The sequence below is a fragment of the Amblyomma americanum genome, chromosome 11 (genome assembly GCF_052857255.1).
Source record: "Amblyomma americanum isolate KBUSLIRL-KWMA chromosome 11, ASM5285725v1, whole genome shotgun sequence".
Classification (NCBI taxonomy): domain Eukaryota; kingdom Metazoa; phylum Arthropoda; class Arachnida; order Ixodida; family Ixodidae; genus Amblyomma; species Amblyomma americanum.
The window spans coordinates 131,942,627-131,950,462 of NC_135507.1; the positions used below are offsets into that span (position 1 = coordinate 131,942,627).

Consider the following 7,836-nt stretch of genomic DNA (forward strand, 5'->3'; position numbering starts at 1 on the left):
TGAAAAACAAAAAGCATGCCACAAATGCGCTGGCGGGTCATGCACACGACACTGGCCACCAGATCAATGCCTCCATCTTATCTAAGGAAAGAAACCTGACGACGCGCCTTCTGCTGGAATCGCTATTCATCCAAACATCACAAGCAACATTAAACAAGAACGCTGGCCCCATGCCAGGCATCTACGCCCGATCTTTACGTCACATTCTCCGGATATAAATGCGCCACCGCTCTTGTCCTGCTCACTGTGAACAAGATACCCGTACGGGTTTCGAAACGTCTTTCTTTTTTCGACTATGGTCAGTGACTGCTACTTCACTTCATTGCATCACCATGCCTGACCAGACGGATTTCCGTCAAACTCTTGACTACAAGTCCAAGCATACATCTACGAATTCTCTTGCTTCAGGGTTACCGGCGGTTAGTGGTCCTACGTTTTGCCAATCGATGCCAGGGTAGTTAAAATCGCCTAAGAGAACAATTTGCGCACCAGGGTGTTTTTTAGTAATTTGGACTAGTGCATCGTTCAGGTTAAGCGCGAATCCTGGGTTGCTTTTGGGGGCCCTGTAGCAGACGCCAAGTAGAACTGTTTCCGGTGGAGCGCAACATTTTAACCACAATATTTCTAGATCTGAACTAATGTTACCATGAGAACAAGATATTTGGTTGTTAATGGCAATAAGAACACCTCCTCCGCGTGTGCCTTGACGATCATTGCGGTAAACATTGAAATTTGGCAATTCATCCAGAATTTCATTATCTGTCACGTCGCTTGTCAGCCACGTTTCAGTTAAGATTAATATGTTGCTGCCTGAAGATGACAGGAGATTAGACAGGGCTTCGCGCTTTCGAAGGAAACTGCGTATATTGGTGTAGAATATGGAAAAAGAAAGATTAACTCGACGGGTAGCCTGTGGTTGCTTGCGCGCGATCCGACGGCGACATGATTCCTATGCGATTTCTTTCACGGTCTGTGTGTCTTGGTCAAAGATATAACGTTTTGGTCCCATGTGCAGCGTTTTGTATCGAAGGGAAAAGGGTCCTGACTTGGTTCTGGCGAAAGCCACAAGGTGTTTTCGGGCATTTCGGACGGGCCGAGAAAAATCTTCGCCGATACTGAAATCTGTATTTTTAAGCTTAGGGCCATTCGAAAGAATGACCCCTTTGGTTTTGAAAGCAGACAGCTTCACTATTATAGGTCTTTGGCGGTCAATGCTGTGACGGCCAAGGCGGTGTGCGCGCTCTATGTCTTTAGGGTCGATTACGAGGTTCAAGCTATCAAGGCAGTGCTGGATTATTATTTTTTCTGATTGGTCATATGATTATTTCTCATTTGGGTCGGGAAGTCCATAGAATACTAGATTGTTTCTTCTTGAGCGGTTCTCAAGATCATCCAGACGTGTGTCTATCTCGGAAAGCTGGTGGGTCGTTCTAGCAGTGCCGGTTTGAAGTGTTTCGATTTCTGTTCACAGGGTACTAATTACCTCAAATTGGGTTTCAAGATTCGCAATTCGTTCGCTTAGGGCAGGTATTGTTTTATCTGTTGTTACTAGTTGATTTTTCAGGCCTTGGACTTCAGAAATAAGTTTTCTCTGACCAGCGCTCAACTTTTGCAGTTCGGCCAAAACAGCATCAGTATTAGGTGGTCCCGGATTTGTTTCAACATCGCCCGATAGTAATAGTAAAGCACGAATCACATTGACACATTCAACAGCAAAGCAGAAGCAGCACTGTGGGCTCGGCAGCTGCACCAGACAATAATTACTAGATTTCTTAGCAAAAAGAGTATATGGAACACCGACCTGCATGACGAAGGTAAGCGGATTAGCGCTCCGTACAGTGGCACAGCCGCAAAGCCCAGTGTGCCGAAGGTGGGTGTCGCTGTTTTATAGCTGACGCAAACGGTGCTGTCGGTGACGATGGGGCCGCCGACGCCGCTTGTTTGGTCCAGTTTTCGAGAGGTGGCGTTGCCAGGGGCTCCCAAGTGTCGGTGGCGACCGGATGACGAGCACAAATTTCGCCTTCTTGGTGTGGCGTCCAGATGCCTGGAACGATGCCAGGTGGTCTGGCCGTCAAGACCGGCAGGAAAGCGAAGGCGATGATTTGAGCAAAGACCTGTATGACGAAGGTAAGCGGATTAGCGGTCCGTACAGTGGCACAGCCGCAAAGCCCTGCTAGAACTGATTTCGGGTCGGATAATTTTGTTAATTACTACTGGTTGTACACGCGCAGATAAATAAGAGTTCAATATGTTATGAAAAACGCCACGGAAGCCATAGAACTTAAGTTTAGCAAGCATTGTCTGATGAATAATAGAATCAAATGCCTTTGAGTAATCTACAAATACACCGAGAGTTAATTGGTGCTGTTCGAACGATTGCAGGATTATTTCCTTTTGAATTAAAAGCGCTGTATCTGTGGAGTGGCCACTTCTAAACCCATGTTGATGAGGTGTCAATAAGTTATGTTTGATACAGAAGCTAATGATCCTTTTGTATAGCAGTTTCTCTAGGCATTTTGAAAAAATGGAGAGGATTGATATGGGACGATAGTTCGACAAGTTATTTTTCTCGCTACCTTTAAAAACTACTGTCACCCTAGCAACTTGCATGGCTTGTGGAAAAACTCCCTGCAGAAAGCATAGATTAAATATATGCTCTAAAACAGGACTAATTAGATCAATGGTATGTTTAATAGGTTGAATTTTTAAATCATTTACGTCCCTTGTACTACTCGTTCGGAGAGCAAGAATACAGCTTTCAATTTCACTGCGATCCATTGGTGATAAAAATGCACAACTGTGATTTCTAGATTTCAGATAGCACAGGGAATCAGGATTATGTACACTGTTAACTAAAGACACGAAGTAATTATTAAAAGTATCTGCTAGTTCTTTTCCCGAAAGTTTCTGATTTCGGACTAAGAATTCTAGCTCGACGGGTTCCTGTTCTGTACGGTTTAGAATTTTATTTATTTCTTTCCACATGAGGTCGCTTCGATTTTGTACATTACCAGAAAATAATTTTTTCATGTATTCCTTCTTGGTTTCTTGAAGAAATGAAGTTACATTGTTGCGATATGATTTAAATTTGGCTAAGTCGTCGGAAGACCTAGTTCGAAGAAACCATTTAAAAGGATTATTTTTCTTTGAATCATATTTAGGCAACGACGATTTATCCAGGGCTTGCGCCATTTACTAGGCCTCTTAGTTGTTTTATAAGGGAAACATTTATTGTACAAAAATTTTAGTGTGTTTATAAATGCGTCATATGCTTTGCTAGGGTCAGTTATTTTGTAGACGTGATTCCAGTCGACTTTTCGTATTTCATTACTGAAATTTTCGATAGTTTGTTTTGTTATGCACTGGTATGTCATATAGGAAGGCTTACTCTTTCGAAATGCCGTTGGCAACTCGACAAAAAGAAAAATTGGCAGGTGATCACTAACTTGCGCTAGTACCACTCCAGACTTGATAAATTCCTTTGACACATTGCTACAGAAAACATCAATGGATGTCTGTGTTAACGGTCGCGTTTCTTCGTTTATGAAGTTGGTAAGGGCGTAACATTCGAACAACTTGTTTGCTTCTTGTGACTCAGGAGATGAGGACGAAAAGTCAATATTAAGGTCACCGCTAAGTATTAGCTTTAAGTCATTTTCGGTTACCCAAGATAACATTAGATCTAAAAAGGAAAAAAGGACTGAGATGTTCCCTGCTGGGGGACTGTATACAGCAGAAAATACATTACTGCCAGATTTCAAAGAAAGTATCATAATTTTCGTTCGTTTTTGAGAATTCTGGAATAAGGCAGCATTGGAAACATTTCTTAGCAGCTATCAACACGCCTCCGCCCTTTTTATTCAGGCGAGATTGGAGATAAATATCGTACTGCGGCAGTGTCAGTGGCACCGTATCTTTTTTATACCACGTTTTCGGTTCTCATAATGACATCAAAATCAAAGGTAAAAGCATTTAAAAGGGCAACAACTTCATTCTCTTTGTTACAGAGTGACTATGCGTTCAGATAAAAAAAAGTTGAGGCTTTTTTGTTTTTTGCGTACAAAGATGAAGCATCATCATGTGTAAAGAAGCCGGATACCACATTAGTAACAAAAAGAATGCATGGGAGGGGACGCCTAGTTTATCTTGTCTAAGTCTTTTAGGCAAGCGATCCTGACCACATCCGAAATTTCGTTCCTTCTAGCTAGAATGTGGCCATGACGTGTCCAGACGAATTTCCAGCTTTTCTCCTTTTTACGCGAAATTGCCATTCCTAGCAGCTTTTTCAGGGCAGGACACAAGTGCTCATTTAGTAAATGAAAGTTTGTCCGGGGTGGCCAAGGTCGCTTGTAGTCATATTGGTTTTTTCGCCTTTGTTAGAACGGTGTCCCGCTTCAAGCGGTTGCGAAACTGCACAATGATGTTCGGGATTGTGGTGTTCTTGGTAGGAACACGGTGACAAGCATTAATGTCATCGAGCGCTATGGACTCATTGATCACTTCTCCAACCCTCTGTAATATGTCTTGAAGGTTCTCCCGCTCAGTTTCGGGAACACCCTTAATTTCAATGTTTTTATTTCTGGAAAACTGCTATAGAACAGTGCAACGCTGTTCAAAGTCTTCTACAAGCTTCTTGAGTCCATAACGCTCGAATGACAGTGTAGCATTTTCAGCTCTGAGTGCCTTGTTTTCTTTCTTAAGCGCTGTAAACTCAGCAGCTATGTCATCAAATGTTTTGGAGCAAAATTCAACACTGTTGGATAATTCGCGGCACTCTTTCCGAACATCCCTCTCGATTGAGCTACGCAACGAAGCAATTTCCTTTCGGAATTCTATTCGGAGTTCTTCACGTAGCTTCTCGACATCAATAGGCATATTTCACAGGCAACGTCAGCTTGGCAGCGACAACAGCAAAAGGTACTATAAACGTAAAAAGGAGGAATAACCACAGAGCTGTGGGTGACAAGAAAAAGCGTGCGGTCAGTCAGGCTTTGTCCCGCTGCCCCTGTCGCTGCCAAATGAGGTAGACGCTGGTCCGATGGCGCTTATGTAGTTGATGGCCCCTGGTGGTGGTTCCCTGTCGTTGCAGTTCTCGGCGATGAGCAGAAATAACTTGCGAGACGTAGGCACCGCAGGCGTTGCCGTGACGTCACAAAAAGTTCTTTTCCGAAGGATAAAAATCCTGGCACGTGGATTACGGCACAGCACAGCAGATCAGGGGTATCTGTGGGTGACAAGAAAAAGCGTGTGGTCGGTCAGGCTTTGTCCCGCTGCCCCTGTCGCTGCCAAGTGAAGGTGCCCTCCGTGATCACCCACGTAGTTGTCTATCGTTGGAGTCTCGCTGATGCGTTATTTAACAGTAAGTTGCCTGCTAGAATGGTGCGATCAGCCTGCGGCAGTCAGAGCAGCGGGAGGGAGCAGGTAAAGGCTAATTGCTGCTGAAACTGAGTGCAGCACCTTAGCCACGAATCGTGCGTAAAATACACAACCCCTACACTTTTCATCCGCCTTGTCGCTGTCTTTTTATATCAGCAGGTACCCTCCATGAGCACCCACGAAGTTGTCTTTCATTCGTGTCAGGCTGATGCGTTGCTTAACAGTTAGTTCCCTGCTAGAACAGTGCGATCAGCACGCGATGTTAATAGCAGAGGGACGAAGCAGCTGACGGTGGATTCCTGCTAAAACTAAATGCAGCACCTTAGCCACGAAGCTTGCGTAATATACTCCGCCCCTGATCTGTTCGGCCGCCTTGTCGCTGTGCCTCTTTATATCTGAAACTGCCCTCCCTGGTCACCCACATAGTTGTCTTTCGTTGTTTTCAGGCCGATGTGTTGGTTAACAGCCAGTTCCCTGCTAGAACGATGCGAGCAGGAGGCGAAGGTAAGAGCAGAGGGACGAAGCAGCTGACGGCTCATTCCTGCGGAAATTGAATGCCCCACATTAGCCAAGATGCGTGCGTAAAATACACCGCCCCCGAACTGTTCAGCCACCTCTTTACTGTGTCTTTATAAGTTACAGGGCGAAGTAAAATAAAAACGTTAGATAAGTTACAGGGCGAGTAAAATAAAAATAAACTAGGTGTCCTGCCGACGCGAGTACAATTAATACAACGAGAATGTTAAAATGATGAAAACTAGAACAACCCCCACCAATTCCGTCGTTAGGACAGGCGATAAAGATCAGAGAAACTTTCCCACAAATACAGTCAGAGAGAGAGAGGGGGCGGGGCGGCAAAGTCTTGCACAGGGCGCCGAGTGATGTAATTCCGGCTCAGGATCCAACCGCTATGCCCGCATGTCAGCGGACGCGAAATGCATGAACGCCCGGGCTATTTACCCCAGGTGGTCGAATTAGTTCGAAGATGCTCCTGCGCACTGTCCCTCATAGCCCGTGCTCGAACGAATTTGTATTATTTCATTGTAGCTTTTCCTATATCGCAGGTTACTCTGCCTGTAACAACTTTTATTCCTGTGGTCGCATGAAAAACTAATTATACTTCACTGAACAATACTATCGCATACTTTGGTAAATCAAGCAACGACAAGCAAAGAAAAGAAAAGCTGTAGCTGGAGGGTATGGGCGAAAGTGGTTCAGCATCCCGTTGGTGCGGTCACGCCAGCCAGAGAGCACGCCTCCGATCAAGCCGGCATGACGAAGTGTCAAGGATCCGGGGCCACGTGGCACGCTCACGTTCTTTCCCTTTTGTCAAAAGAAGCCTGTCGGAAACTAAACTTCGCCACAGAATCGTATTTCTGGAATTGCGCTTTAAGTTAAGGCGACACAGGTTGTTGTGTAATCCAAAGCTTTCCTTACTTTGCTTGCACCAAGGTTATTGTCGGTCAAGGATCCGTGATCACGTGCCACGCTCATGTTTTTTCCCCTGTTGTCTCAAGAGGCCTATCTTAAACTAAACATCATGACAGAATTCCATTTCCGGAATTGTGCTTTGCCTTATGCCTAATTAGGTTCTTGTGTAAACCAAAGATTTCGTCACTTTATTTACAGCAGGGAGAAAGGGCCGATGGGCAAAGTCGCCAACTTTTTCTTCTAAACTGCCTTTGCACGTGACGAGCACCTGCTGCCCATGCCGGTCACAAGGCGCATGCTTTGCGAGCCAGACCAGAGACACGCGCGCCGGTGACGTATGCAGGCAGAGGTCCATTGAAAGTTGACATTTCCCAGCACACTGAGGCTGCTCTGGAGGCATCTGGAGGCTCTGGAGGCATCTATGGCGCTGTTTTACCATGGATAATAGTAACCAACTTGCTCTGCTTTCCGTACATCTAAGAAAGGAAGGAGTGTTGGGTATTCAATGGCGCAATTGTTACGGGGTGCGGGGCAAATAGTTGCCGGAGGGAGGGGAAGAGGCTCTTGAAGAAGCTTGATGGCGTATAGTGCTGTCGTACGTCATACAATGCATTTACTTGTTATCTACTTTTCCTTTCTTGAAATACAGGGTAAAGAAAATTAAGGGTGAGACAGGTTTGACAATTGTATTTCTCAGAATTTCGCTCAGTGCGTGTGTTTTGACAAAGCTGATAAGTGGAGTGCGAAACTGAAAAGCTTTTACTGAAATTTTGGTCCTCGGTAAAAGAAGCGGACTCGTTACGCGAGTAAATGTGGTAAATAGATTGTTATTTGCTTTTTCTTCATTTCTAGAAGATTGCGGTTAACTTCACAGGAACGTTTTATTGTAAAATTCAGAACAAACACCACTCACGTCGAGAAAAGTGCAGCATGCACTTAAAAAAACGACGGCTTTTTTTTAGCAAGCCAGTAATTGAATGAACTTCACATCCTTGCGATGTATTTCTACATTTTATTATGTTTTATAAG

General features: G+C 44.6%; 1 pseudogene; it reads right to left on the reverse strand.

The window, feature by feature from the left end:
• Nucleotides 1-949: 949 nt before the first annotated feature.
• LOC144110209 (uncharacterized) lies at nt 950-1,807 on the reverse strand (annotated as a pseudogene).
• Nucleotides 1,808-7,836: the final 6,029 nt, after the last annotated feature.